The sequence below is a fragment of the Melozone crissalis genome, unplaced genomic scaffold, assembly GCF_028551555.1.
Source record: "Melozone crissalis strain CALT ecotype California unplaced genomic scaffold, PUWL_Pcris_2 ptg000042l_1, whole genome shotgun sequence".
NCBI lineage: Eukaryota > Metazoa > Chordata > Aves > Passeriformes > Passerellidae > Melozone > Melozone crissalis.
In genome coordinates, this window is record NW_026535820.1 from 3,110,633 (window position 1) to 3,125,497 (window position 14,865).

General features: G+C 39.6%; 1 protein-coding gene across 1 annotated transcript in view; it reads left to right on the plus strand.

Moving 5' to 3' along the window:
* Positions 1 to 4,909: 4,909 nt before the first annotated feature.
* The window catches only part of EYA1 (EYA transcriptional coactivator and phosphatase 1), a 145,079-nt gene continuing 135,123 nt past the window's right edge, over positions 4,910 to 14,865 (plus strand). The window contains exon 1 of the mRNA XM_054284733.1: positions 4,910 to 4,929. The gene's annotated coding sequence lies outside the window, so the exon portion shown is untranslated. The remainder of the gene's footprint in view (positions 4,930 to 14,865) is intronic.

Here is a 14,865-nt window from a genome sequence, read left to right on the forward strand (position 1 = left end):
GGTATATGGGAGAAATGGGGCACAAACTCTATTGTTGAGTAGTTCCTTCAAGACATATTTAGGCTTACAATGTGATAGCAATTTTATAAATGTAATGAGGATTCAGAAAGTAGCACAGATGTATTTCCCAGAATGTTCCTGATATCATTTGCGTGTGATGTATTTTTTGTGTTCAAAGTGCTTCATTTCTACCTTCTTTCTTGCTTGCTTTCGTTCTTGAGTCTCTGGTTATTCTGGTCCAACACCCAGTGAGACTGCTGTGTAGGCAGATGAGACCTCATGTTTCCTTGCCAGAGCTTTAACTTCTCAGTGAAGTTAAAAATGTTAGGGAAATAGCATAGTTTTGATCTTTAAAGTAAAGTTAAAAGTGATTACCTAGATTGCAAAACAAAATTCTTGATACTAAATTTATATTATTTCCTTATAAAGAACAAGATTTATTTGGTGCTAGACCTAAACTTGACAGTGAGTGTAAGAGCTATGGGTTTTAAACATGCCTGTCCAGGACACCAGAGTGCTTGTTCTATTTTATATGAAGGAAACCTTACCAATAAAACTGAAAACTTTCAGCCTCCTCTCCCACAGGTTTACTTCAGCCACAAGTCCTGACACTCGGTGTATTTCTGCTCAATGGCAGTGGAAAAAAAAGCTCTGTTGTGATGAACATGGATGTTTATTGGGGTGCAGAAATAGTGACTTAGCCTCTGTGGTGTTGTTCAGTGTGTTACCCACACCCCACACATCCCACACGGACTGCTGCCTGGCCACAGAGCAGACTGGGGGTTTGCACACCCCCAGACTCTCTCTCTGCTCAGTGTCAGCTCTGCAGTTGGTGTGGGATGCCTTCATGCAGATGTGCACGGTAGGTCCCACACATCTGGGCGCCCATCTGTTTTGCTGGAGTCCCTGAGGCTCACTGGAGGGCAAGATGCTGTATTGCATCTGCAGGCATTCCAGGCTGAATCAGAGGTGGTCTTCAGTCACAGCCCTGGAGTTAATTGTTTATAAAGCTGCTGAAAGGTCCCTACCAAATTTCATTTTTTAAAAATACCTTTCCTCTTCCATTTTATTTCCTTCCTCTTTTTTTTTTTTTCCCTTTCTTTTCAGTTTTCAGCTGTTACACTTGGCAAGTTTCTTTCCCAGCATTTGGAAATAATTGTTTTCTAAATGCTACTCAGGTTATCTGCCAAATGTAACACCTTAAAAGGAAGTGGGGGTGGGGGACGAGAGACCTACCTGGGAATGGAGTGAATGTTGTGAGTCTTTAGAAAGTGCCTGAAAGAAAATTTACCAAATATAGCACCTAAAATCAAAACCATTGAGTTTCCTCACATTAACTGTAAAATTCCACAGGCTATCATCTACAGGGTAAAAAAAGGCCATTTCATCCAGCCTCAGAACTTCTTTTGTTATTTTCTTTACTAAAAGGTAAGGCACGTGTGTCTTTTTGGGCTCTTTTTCTTCTAACAAATGTGTATAGTTTGGGGAGATACAACTTTTTCAAAGTGTTAGTGGAAAAATCCCATCAGTTCCTGAGAAAGTGTAAGAAAATAAGTAAGGGCAAAGCAGAAACCACTGATGACACTAAAAATGGCCTTATCTTGGAGTCCTTGCAATGGCATAATCAGCTGGGAGGTTGTAAGACAGGATTGATTTTGCTGGTGGCACAGGAACAGGATGAAAAGTTTAATTCCTTCTCCTTGGTGATGGAAGGGCTAAGGCAGCCCAAGGTAATGTGTTGGTGCAGTTTCTGATCACTGTGAGTTTTGCCAGGGGCTCAGGGCAGCTGAAGGTGTGTTACAGCAGCCCTGGGACAGCTCCAAGGTGTGGATTAGTGGTGTTGGAGGTCTTGCATGGGAAATGCACAGTTTTTATGAGGAACAGCTTGGCAAGCATAAAGAATCAGGTTCCTTGTCCTTAGATGTAGGTGTCTAGGTGCCAGGGGTCAGCCATGGCTAGTTACTTTTTGGTCACCCTTGTGTTTGGTATTCTCTCTACAAGTGGGCAGCCTCCATTGGCGCCTCCCGGCCGTAAGAGGGTGTTTATCAGTGACTGTGTTTAACATCTGCTTCCTGGGTGATCCACCACTGGCTTTTGCCAGGTTTTCAGGTGGGTGCTGGGATGGGGACAGAGGGACAGCCCTGCCATGGGAAGGAGCTCGTTAAAATAAAGCTCCTGCCACCTCTGCAGTGGCTGGGAGGGGCTGGCAGCCACCCTGTGCCTGGCAGCAAAGGCGCGGGCTGGGATCCGCGTGTGTGGGGAAAATTGCACAGCGCTGGCGAACGGTTCAGAAATCCCCCATAAACCACTTTCTGTGCTCCTCTGTGGGTTCTTTTAACGCCCTTTTAAATGGCAATAGCTGCTTGGAAACAGGACTGCTGGGTACTTCTTTAGCTGCTGGGACTCTTAATACTGTTGTGTATTTAATGGTAATAATATTTCACAAAGCAAAGGACTTCCAAAGAAGTAGAGAAAAATAAAACAGGATGTGTGCTTTTGTGACTTCTCTTCAATTTAAATCTTGTTTTTTTCAATAAATTGAGTTTTTGTCCTACTCATATTTGATGGCACATTTTGCATATAACAGCTTCTCTGTAATAGATACGGTGTAATTTGGATATATTTTTTGATACATTAACATGTCAAGGGAATTTAATTAGTTCTTGTAAAGCTTCACTAAAGGTTAAAAATAACCTAACATAGCAATTAGAATCAGGATAACTAAGTTGCTCTTGTTTAAAAGTTGAATTGTTCAAAATTAAAATGACTTAATTATTATTACTTCATTGTGGATCAGCTGTTCTGTATTAATATATAAGCCCTCATGTTACTGTGACTTGATTCTGCTGCCAGAAGTCTCTGGTGGCTTCTGACCAAGACAACTCTTTGCCCCTAGCAGTGTGGGTGGGTGCCCACATATATAAGAGCTTTTTGTAAACCTCTTTTGCAGTGACATGAAGTGCAGCATATGTCAGAGCAGAAATTACAAGAGTAGGCTCTTTTAACACTGGTGTGTTACAGGAATCTTTCCCAGAGAGAGAAAATATTTGCCACAGCAGCTCCTGCAAGTTAGGTCGCCTAATTACGGCTGAACTTTAATATACACTAAAGCATATATGCTTTTTCCTTCTGGGCTTCAAGAGAAAATTACCAGTCTTTGTAAAGTTTTCTTTCCATTAGTAAAGAGAGCACTGCTGATCTGAAAATCCATCAGGTCATCCATACCAGCATTACATCAATTGACTTTTGAATATTTTTCCATTAGAAAAGGTTCCATTTTATTCCCTCGCTGAAGTGGCAGACTTTCAGTTTGTGCGGTTTTTCCATTTATTGAGTTTTGCAATAAAAGAGTTTTTGAAACAGATGTCAGTCATTGCTTAGGAGTGGGGCATTGTTAGAGGGCTGTTTTCTTCTCTCTTTTTTTTTTTTAAGTTAGAAAAAAATCTTTTCCTTTCCCTCCCTAACTTTAATTGTCACTTTTAAAAGCCATAAATAGTTTTCTAACCTATAATCTGGTGTCAGAACAAATATAATCACCAAACCCTGATTTCACAGAAATATTGCAGATTGGCCATTGTTCTCAGCAGGAGCAGGACTGGATTTGATCTCTCAATTGTAAACCAGAAAGAAGGGAGTGGATGCATTGCAGAAGCATGGTTCATATTAGCATCTTCCTTAGGGTGTGGAGTGGACCTGTTAACACTTTCTTAATGCTTAGATTTTATACAAGTAGCCAAATATGTGCAGGGAGTAGTGTCCAAAAAACTGGATTTGTAGGGATTTTTTTACTTTCTTGCTAGAGTCTTATCCAGGTAGAAAGATAAAGAATGAGACTTTGGTTCCTGCTCCTAAAATATATGTATTTCTTATGCAGAGTGGTTTTAGGACAAACAGAATGTCTTCAGACCATATCTTCAACTGTCACAGAAGAGCAAAGTGTTATTCACATTTCTTTGTATATATAATGTGTATGTGTGTGTGTCTATAAATCACGTTTTCATTTTTATTCTTTATGGACAGCCTTTTCCCCATGTATTTTTTAAAAAGCGACAGTTTTTCTAATGAGGATTTAGCTGGGTTTGTTTAAATTACACCAATGAAAAATTCTGAATTTTAAGATGTTTACAGCATTTTATTCTAAAGGAGGGAAGAAGGAAACCATATTTTGGGTTGATATCTGTTTGGGAGGGTAAGCTTTTGGTATTTCATCTGAATACTTTACTGTTACTTTAAACATCAAAGAGCATCCTTTCTGAAGGTGAGAGAACACAAAGCATCCCATATTTATAATTTATGAGGCCTAAGACTGTGACCTAATGTAAACTTGAAGAGATTTAGTATAAAAATATCCTTAGCTTGAGGGCAACGTTTGAAAATTTTGTGGATTTTCTTTTTTATCCTGGCTCAGTCTACAATCATATTGCTTTGTTATTATTTCCTCTTAGCATTAAAGTACGATTGACATTGATAGATATCAGGGGAAGGCTGAGCTTCCTAAAGGGAAAAAAAAAAAGGAAAAAGGAGAAAAAGAGATGTGTTGCTGGCACAGAAATAGTGGCGGTAGGAGCGTTCCTGGCTGCCTTTTATTCTTCTGCAGACAGTGAGCACAACGGGGCTCTCGCTGCCTGCTTTTGGCTTGCGTGGATTCGCAATAAACAGCTCAGTTATGTGTTTATTTTCATGACTGATTCAATTCTTCAAAGGCAACTGCTCCCAACTTGTGAATACTTGTTTGTTGCTGGAAAGTTGCAGAAGTGAAGATCGGCTCCTAGTTTCATGCCAACAAATTAATCCGCCGATGTGGTGCTGTCTTTTCCACAGGTGTGTGTGTGCTAGCACTGTCTGAAGCTCCCTGTAACTAATAGCCCAAATATAATTTGGAAGGAGAAATCATCAATGGAAGACCCCGAGGGAATAAATGGGAAGTCTGTAAGTAAACAACTTGTCAGTCCTGAGAAAAAAAGTTGCGGCTTTTAAAGTGGCAATTATTTTTGTGGCAACCAAGCAAAGGAAAGTCTTAAGAGAGCTACATGCAGTTTAAGTGATTGGAAGAAGCAGGGAATGATGAAATTAATTGAGAGATGGAGGCTTGTGCTAAAGCTACAGAAAATTAAGTATGGCTTTAAAAATATTTGTCTTCAACGATTCATATTACAAAATTATGGTTGTTGCTTTCTCTAAGAAATATTTGGCCTGCTGTGTTTATGTGTTAACATTTTTATCTGTTGGAGAGTTTTCTTCCCATTATTTGAAGTTATTTCTCTTTGCCTTTGTGAATATATGCAAATACTGCTTCTGAGAAAAGCGAGTGCAACTCCTAGCTGCAAAGTCTTAAGAACAGTGGCAAAAAAATGTAGTAGCATTGTTGTTGTTGTAAATGCCTGTTTGTAGAGTCACAATAATAAGAAATTTTGCAAACTATCAAGCACAATTAAGAATGTTTAATGTATGGTCAAATGATTGGTTGTGTGTTTTGGATTTGTTAGTTTAATTTGTGACATCATTCTTGGCACTCAGTGAAGTTCAAAATGCTACATATATGTTTTTATTCTGAATTGTTTAACAGAAAGTGTATGTATTGAGATTACCTTGTTTTTACCAGTTGTAAAATCAGTCCAAAAGCTATTTAGTAAATTTAATTAGACTTATTTCCTGCATTTTTTCCTGATGTGTTTGTTTTCTACATTTGACAGTAGTCTATTCTCTCTCACTCTTCCCTTTGTATTTTATGTTTCTGTATCCAGTTTTGCTGATGCTTCCATTTCATGTAGCAACAGAGTAGAAAAAAACCAAGTCCCTGATAAAAAGCCTGTTGTGTTGTGTGTTTTTTGTTATGCTTCATATGTAGTGCAATTTTTGCTGTCTGAAGCAATATGGCTTTGATTATTTTCCAATGTTCATTTGTTCCAGTCTTGTCTCTATGTGGATGTTTATCCATCACTGCTACCACCATGTTCGCTTTCAGGGAAAGGGTGGCCATGGTTACCAACAGGCACTAAACAGGGATGGTCCTGTTTGCAGTTGCCATGCCAGAGCTTTCAGCACCACCCAAGCTCCTCGTTCTATTTGGAATCAGGCTTTCCTTCATGCATGAAAAGCCATTCCCTGATGCTGTCAGGATTTTCTGTCGCTTCCACTGCAATACTTCCCCTCTGTGTGCCTGGCATAGCCTGGGCCCCGTGTGCTGTGGAGGGTTTGGGCTGGGTGATTGTGTGCTGGGGCTGTGTGTAATGACAAATGTAACTGTCGCTTAACATAACAGGAGTGTGAAGGGAAATATTTGTTCATGGTTTGGCACCACCAGCACTCCTGTTGGGGTTATTCATTCCATTCCTTCTTTTCACCACTTGGTCCAGGGAGCCTGTAAAATGCTTCATTTGCTCAGAGTTTCCCTTCACATTACCCAAGTGGGTGGTAGTTGTTGATGCTATCAGGATTATCAAAATCTAAGCCAGTAACTGCTGAATAGACCCACTGCACTGACCAGCCCTCAGGCTTCTGTCAATGAGGACTGAGGTTTCCAAAGGTACATGATAAAGGGCAGGGTGTGACTCTTCTGATTGCAGTGTCATTGGAGAGGTTTAAAATTGGGGTATTAAACCCTGGAATCAGATCCTTCAATTAGGTTTCACTTGAAGTCATTCATAACTGGACAGTCTGCTGCATTTACATCAGCCACTTGACCAGCAGGGAGATTTCCTAGAAGCAGTCATCAGAAGGCAAAATAGTCTCAGTGAAAATAAAGATGACGGCATGAACATTGGTTTTTGTTTATTTTGCTCCGTGTGTGTGCATAGAAAGTAAGAGAGTGTGAGGGATAGATTAGCACTCTGTAATTAGAAACCAGAAACCTTTTTGGGATTTAAGATCCCAAACACATGTAGTGGCTTTGAAAACCTGGTGATAGTCCATAGGAAAAGAATAAAACTTCCCTACACATACCAATTGAAAGGTAATTTAATTTTGCAACTGGCCAATGCAAACTATGTGGTGGAAGCAATTTCAGGTACATGTGGATAAGGGAGCAGCTTTATTCAACAACTGACAAATGAAGCTGGATAATGTAAAAAAAGTTATCAGACAACAGTATGAGAGAGTATATGAGGAAGTACTTTGCCATTGTCTTTGGCCAAGATTTCTCTTTTGAGGAAGAGGATGGTGTTGCACTTGGGAATACAGCCTGTCAGTGTTGATGTGTGCAGAAGATTCCATAATAAGCCCAGTAAATTCACTTCTGCACTTCTGTTACCCTCACACAGCTGAGAGAGTATTTTAGCCATTTCCTAATCAAGAAATGGTGCTAATTGTACTAATTGTCACCTATTTGATTTGCATTCTGTAGGAAATTAATTTCAAACTTGAGCTTGCAGACTTGAACATTATGTCTGCCCCTGCCTTTCCTTTACTAGGTGCTTGAGAAAGAAGCAACACACAAACCTGAGGCTGGCTGGACAGAGGATGTCAGTATTTCATCCTGTCTGAAAATTTCATTGAAGTTCTGTTGCTTTCTTTCCAAGTCTAAAAAAGACTTTGAAGCTTTTTTGCTAATGATATATGCACCTATCAAAGATGGTTCATTCATGTTTCATCAAGCTAAAACAAATGGTTGAGTTTTTTTAATTAGTATTTTCTTTATCATCCTGAAGGGGCTTTTCTGTCTGTCAGTCATTTGCAACAGGTCCCACTGCTCAAATATACTTGAGAAATAAAAAAAAAACCTCTTGTTTTAATTATTTTTGAGATGAAAATATCATTTTGGGTGTTATAGAAATTCTAATTGTAAGGAGCCTGGGGCTGTGTAATAGTACTTCTTATACCAAATTGATTTTAAAAAAAATTATGCAAAATTATCATTGCTTGTATTTGTGGTAGGCTAAGTCTACCAGTTCCAAACTTGGCATTGACATGAATCTATTGCCCCAGAAACCCTCTAGAAGCCCTAAAAACATGACAAACAGTGATAAGATTCAACATGATAACCCAGATGGTTAGAGGCACCCTGATGATGACTTCCAAAAAAAACTCAAAAAAGGCAGTGTAGAGGTCAGCAAGTATTTTATTTCATTTGATTTGCCTTTTCTTTTTTTAATGTGTGGGGTTTATTTATTTGCAAAACTCAGCACAAGAAAATTTTCACAAGTAAATACTGGCATGTTTTTAGCAATTACTATACCCTCTGGGGGTATTTTGGAGGGCTTTTCTTCCATAACTCTCTCTCTGGTACCAATATTAAGTTATTATATAACATGAAATAATTTTCATTCCTAACCTGTCCAGGCTCATAATTGAAAATTCTCATTGTAAAATTGCACACCAAGAAGAATTTTCAGCAAGGAGTATTTTTGATGATGGAGTTTGCCCATCTGGAAAACAGAGCAAAGACTCTGAGGCCCTCAGCAGTCAAGGTAGATCCAAATGGTGTGTACCCAATGAGCCAAAAAAGGAGGTGCTCTTGGTCCACTCTTGCAGTCAGTCTTCTCTGATTCCTCCCAGAGCCCCCAAACCTCAGCTTTCAGTCAGCACTCTGGGCAGCCTGGCTGTGTATTTCCAACTTCTTTCTCCTCCCTGCTGCTCCCTGGACCCTTCTCCCATGCCACATACCGGAGGGCGGCACTTTGCACCGAAAATTCACCTCCTACCTCCCTTAGTGGAAACACACAGAGCAAGTAGCTGGTTTCTGCAAGAAAGGGGGAGGGAGAAAATAAAAACCCAAACCAAAAAACATCCAGCACCTGGCTGCAGCAAAATAATGAATTTTGCAGCAAACATGCGAGATTCTGTGGAATCTTGGAAAAATGCCAGACTCCACGACCACAGAAATGCTGAGTCCATGGGGCCCAGAGAGAGATGGCTGGGGCAGTTCACATCTCTCTGTCTTTGTTTCAAGCTCCTTGCAGTCTTACTGAGGCATCAGATTACACTCTCTTCACATTTTCAAGGTTATCTTCACTACCAGAAGGGCTAGAAAGTTCATTTTGTTTCAAGGCGAGCCAGGATCCGGCGGCACAACTCTCGAGTGGTTTCAGAGGCCACGGCCACGGTGATGGCATGGCTGTGCCTGAGGGCATGGCTGGTGACCTGCACATTTGAACAGCATCATCAATGACATGCTTGTCATGCTTACTCACATTACCTGTTTGTCACATTAGGGAACAAAGTCTACGAGGAGGAAGGGTGAAAATAGAAGTATTTTACCTTCGGTTGAAAACTTAGAGCGTTGTCACTGTGAAAGTCATGCATGTGCTGCCTAGTTTTTGTCAAAGACTGGCAAAGTTCTCCCCTCTGTGTTCCCCTCCTGTTCTGAAGAAATGCGTGACACGCTTCCTTTTTGGAAAGCTCTGCAAGGCAATAACCAGCAAGCACCATGCAATTGCAATCTGTAACTGAGCCTATAAAATGTAATCGCCTGCGCCCTTCCCACTCCCCTTCCCCTCTCTATCTGCAATTGGTAGAATATTGGAAACATAAGCCACAAAACCCACGTATTACGCTCAGTAAGTGTCAAAAAGAATGAACAGCCGGAACTAGCTGATGTATTTAAGTTCCCCAAATTGAAGTGAGCTGCTGCTAGGCTGTCTATAGCAACTACTCAATCAGTAACTATTAATAGAATTTTTTCTTTCAAAAGGTTTTACTGAAAATACTCCTGAAAATTGTAAGCTGTTTGTGGACAGTTTTAAAACATTATTCACTACAGGCTTTTCATTCATCTATGTTTGCAGAAACACCATGGAGAAATTCTTGTCATTTAAAATGTACCTTTCCTCGTTGGTGGCAGAAATCCTAAAGTGCCGTAGGCAGCAGTGCTTGCATCTCTGACGGAAGTACTGCTACCCACAGCTTGTAGTGTTCGGCATATTCCTCAATGTCACAAAGACCTTGCAGGGGTTGGGGTCCATACAGATACCACCACTTTTCTTAGTTGCAAATGCTTGTTTCCTCAGAGGGGTGGAACTTCTGCTTTGTAACAGAGTGAGACATTCTTAGAAGACTTGTAAAAGTGGGCATATGAGAAATAAACAATCCATCTGACTTTTTCCAGCCACTGTGTGCAACTATTCAGCATGGAGTCTCTTCTTGAAAGTCTTGATGAAGTTGTAGCTTAGCCCTTAACAGTAAAAAGCAAACTGCCAGCGAAGTTTATTTTCTTTTTTACTAGGTTTTCTGGACCATTGTTCCGCTTGAGGAGCCATGTTTGTTAGTTTTGGCTCTCTGACTTCTCTTCCTTAAGGATAAACTCTCCTTAGGCAGTTGTACAACTATGCACTGAAAGACTGCATAGCAGTTTATTCACAGCCCAAGTTCCAGCCGAATTCAACTGTGTGACTTCCTGGCTTAAGCAGGGGTGCATCCGTAATGTAAATACCTACTTGATTCTGTGGAAAACCAGGAGGTTTTTTGTTTGCTCTTGTAAAAGATTCCTGCGGGAAGCTTAACTTTAAAGTTGGCATCCAGCCTTCTCTGCTGTGACTCGGATACTGATCTGATTTTGTGCTTTCATGGACATTTTTATATTTGAAAATTTTTAATTCAACATTAGCTTTGCTTACAAGCTACAGAGCAGAATAAAATCACATTACAAACATTGTAGTATTAGATTTTATCACCATTTATTTCTTCTCGTCTGCCCAGGGATTTCTACATGTTCGGTAGAACTAATTTGCAGTCAGACACTGAGGTCTTCTAGAAGGCCAGCAGGCTCCACAAACTAATTTATCCAAATAACCAATCCCTCATAGGCCAACCATAGAAGGACACCAAAATGGCCTAAGCAGGCAAAGCCCCCTTTTGAAGTCTGGAATGTTTTGACTGACTTGAAACAGGCGGCAGGAATGAAGGGATAATTTTCAGTGACCCATGGGACTTTTTTGCCATTTTCAAATATTAGGTAAAACAAAGAGAAATTGCTTGTTCTAATTTAGAAAGACTTAACAATCCGGAAGGTAACCAGACTCAGAATTGAGTACTAAGGTATAGAGCTGAAGTTTACTTAATGCATTGAAGGTTTGCATCTGGGTATATGGTATTTACACACCCACACGTACACAGACTGCTTTACTTGTACATGCACAGACCTAAACTGTTTTTTGAATTTGACTTCTATAAAAAAACTTTAGTACAAAGTATATTTTTGCAATATTATGTGGACTACCTGGAATGCTGTTTTTAAGTACATACGGTTTTTCTTGAAATAATAATTTCAAGTTAAAAGGATGTATTTCTGTTGCTGCTTCAAAAGCTGGGGTAGTCACTCAGATGCCAAGGCTTTCATGCCATCCCTGTTTTATTCCACCCCCTGTCCTGGTGCCATTTGAGTAAATGTGGAAATTAATACAATTTTAAGTGTGTTTTCTAGTCTAAAGTACTCTTGCAGATACAAAGGATAAGTATTTTGATGCATACATAAACCCAAAATTTTCTATGAATACTTCTAGGGAGAAAGAGAGAATGGGAATATTTAGAAATAAAATTAAAACTTTACAGATCAGGTATTTCATGTTCAGCTACTTGAATGAGCATCTTAAAGGCAGTGTGGAGCAATCACATGGATTTCAGCAACTTTTTTAGAGACATTCTCTTGTAAATTTGGTCTCAAGTTTACCATGCATATTTATGGGATAGGTAGAGCCCTGTATTTAGCAACACTAATGACACAGACCAACTCCAGCACTCAGCTTCATCCCTATGACATTGACTTTCAGGTAAGCTGGAGCTTCCCAGCAGAAGGAATGCTGTCTGTAAGAAGGGTCACTAAGCCAGTAGTGAAGCTGCTCTACTTGTGCTTAATGGAATTATGTTTCCTTAAAACAGTATTTTGACAAGGATTTTGGTCACCAACTCACCCTTTTCCCTCTGCCATCTTTGGTGGTTCTTGGCATGGGGCATTGCTGTGCAGCTCACGTGTGTGTCCTGATAACTGTATGGATAGCAATGTCAGCAGATGGGAGGTTCAAGCTGGCACTTAAATATTTATGGTACTGGGTTGGGCTGTGGCTGTCACTGGTATTGCTCCTATATACAGAACAAACTCCTAGTTTTGCTTTATTATTTTATATAGGATATTGAAATATAAGTTCCTCCCAATTTCAGATTTCTCTGAAATATTCATTCTTACTGTTGTCCTATGGTAATAGAAAATACAATAGAATGACAAAGAAATCCTGTTTAAGTGCCATTTTCAATCATGTATATACTGACCTCAGATTAGTGGATTTCAGAAACATGATGTTTAAATTAATGTTATTTTGGTGTGAGTTTATATATGTGTGTCTGTGTGTGTCTGTGTGCATGGAATGTATTAGATTAAATTAAGTTACGTTCCAGCTTTTACTTGAGGAATATAATTTTGTTAGTAGTTAATAATGTTAATGCCATGATTTTCTCATATTATGTTTACATATATGGCTACAGTAAAATCAAATTATATTTGCTGGGGGTAAGATTAGTGAGTCAAGGAGCTGTTTACAACAGGAGAAATTTAAATTCAGGCTTGGTAGGAAAGAGATTCTTCTCTATTTCTGTCTGCCTTGCTGGAGCTGTACTGTCTAGACTGTCCTGGAAGTCGTAGACTCAGTGATCTCGTGGTCCGTGCACAGCAAGCAGCAGAGTCTGGCGGGGAATAGAAAGCTTCACAGGGATTTCTCATCAATCACATAGAATTTGTCATTTCGGCATTTTTGGCATTCAAAGCCTTATATTCTGCCATCACCATTCACATGGGGTGGACTTTCCATTGTACTGACAATGCACCTCTACAACTGTGCAGTGCAGCACATGGGAGAAAATTTCTTCCCAGCCCCTGTGGAGGTCAGCTCCTACCCCAAAGCACAGGATTTGATTATCCTGATTGTAAATTACAGAGCTGTAAATGCTGTTAGTGGTCACGAGTCAAGGAATGAAATTGCTTGAACATTAAAAAAAATTGGTTTTATCTATTTTTTTAAAATACTATTTTAAAATAAGAAAGTAGGAGAGTAAGTAATTTCAGACGCATTTTCATACTTTCCTTATGCTGTGGAGTAATTTTAAAATATAATCTAAGTGTAGCATTTGGGCAAAATGAATGGGGATTCAAAGAGCGAGAGCTTTTAGAGCAAGCACTGCTTTGGTGCTCATAGATTCAGGAATTCACTCTTGCTGAATGTGTGTTTAGTACTGTAGATATTTTTAGAAAGTAAGCATGATCTATTTTTTATTTTATTTTTATTCTTAATAATTGGACATATTTTTCATGTTTGACCACCCTTTTAGGCCTGTAAATAATTTAAAAGATCTAAGAGTATCTCAGTATTCAGAATCAACTAGTTAAATGCTTATATGCCTGGCTTTCACCTTCAGTTATATGTACATGAAGAAAGAGTCTAAATTTAGGGTTGCCCTGTTCCACTTCTATTTTTCTACTCTAGTTTGAACCATTAGTTTTTTGGGGGACAGGCAAGGTGTATTTAGTGGTGGGCTGATGAGTACCTCAGATCTTTGTCCTTTGCAACAATACTTTGAACAGGGAGAAGATGCAGGATCTATGTTATGTTTTTCCTCTGGTTTTTGCAAGGCTCTGTAAAAGCTAAGTGGCACATCAAGCAGGTTTCTATAGTGCAGACACTGCACAAATCCTCTGCTCAGTCCCTGTAAGGGCTGTATGCTGCCATTATGCTTTCTATAAACAGAAGACAAGCACACTGCCAAATCCTGGCAGCGCTGGACATCAGCTCTTTCTGTTCTTAGCTTGTTTTGTTTATTGATGCTCAAAGACTGTCTTATTTGACACTATTGCATCCGCTTTTGATCAGCAGGAGCAAAGAGTATCATGCACTTCTTGGTAGCTTGGAATCTCCATCTTTGCAATTTCTTCTCCATCTGCAAGTTTTTAAAATAAAATAATTACCTCTGAGGAGTGTAATTAATTTGATTTTGTATTAGGTCTGACTAGTGAGACTTAAAGACAAAAACTCCTCAGAAGCAAACACTTTCAGGGCTGGACAGAAAAGCAAGAGCCTCATATGACAGCTTGAAGTACCTCATACTGGGACTAGACCAGGAGAGAACAAGAGGTAAGTGCCACCAGATTGGAATAGACAACTTATCCTGGTGTTCTGGGACTGGTGGCAGACACTTAATGAGAGCAGGAGGAAGAGAGCAAATCCTGCTTTTGAGAGGGTGGAAGATACATCCAAAACACTGTGTTTAATGCTGTCCTTCATGAATTTGCTTTTGGATATGTGTGTGCTTTTATTCTCTGCAGTGGTAAATTCCACAATATAATTATGCCTTTTCGAAGAAAGTGGCTCTGTTGTTTTATGCTTGCTGCATAATAACTGCCACAAAAACGTGGGGTTGTGAAGTTTTCCTGACATGAGAAATAATGACTTGCCAATCTGTTCACTTCCTGCAGTCTCTTTCCTGATTTGGTAGAATTCTCTTGTTTTCATGACACAAAGGTGTCTCTTCCAAGCTGAAGAGCCTTGTTTTTTCCTGAGGCTGCTGCTGAGCTTTGTGTGAGAGATTCAAGATGTGAGCACTCTGGCTTTGTGATGTTTTCTGTTTTACTCTGTGTTTCCTTCCTAATAGTTTTAAACACTACTTCCACCCTTTTGACTGCCATTGGCCACTAAGGCCTTGTTTCCAGAAAATTATTGGCAACAACTACAAGATGTCTTCCTTGGGAACAGTAGGTAATTTAGAACTTATCCTTGTGAATTCTTAGTTTGAGTTGTCTTTTACTTTGCATTTATCAACACAGAATTTCACCAGCTCTTGTCATGTGTAGTCTCCATAAAAGCAGTTTTCTGTAGGCAGATTTACTTTGAGCTGACCTGAGTTATGTAACAAACTTGTAGCCTTTCTATTTCTCATCTTTTCCACGGT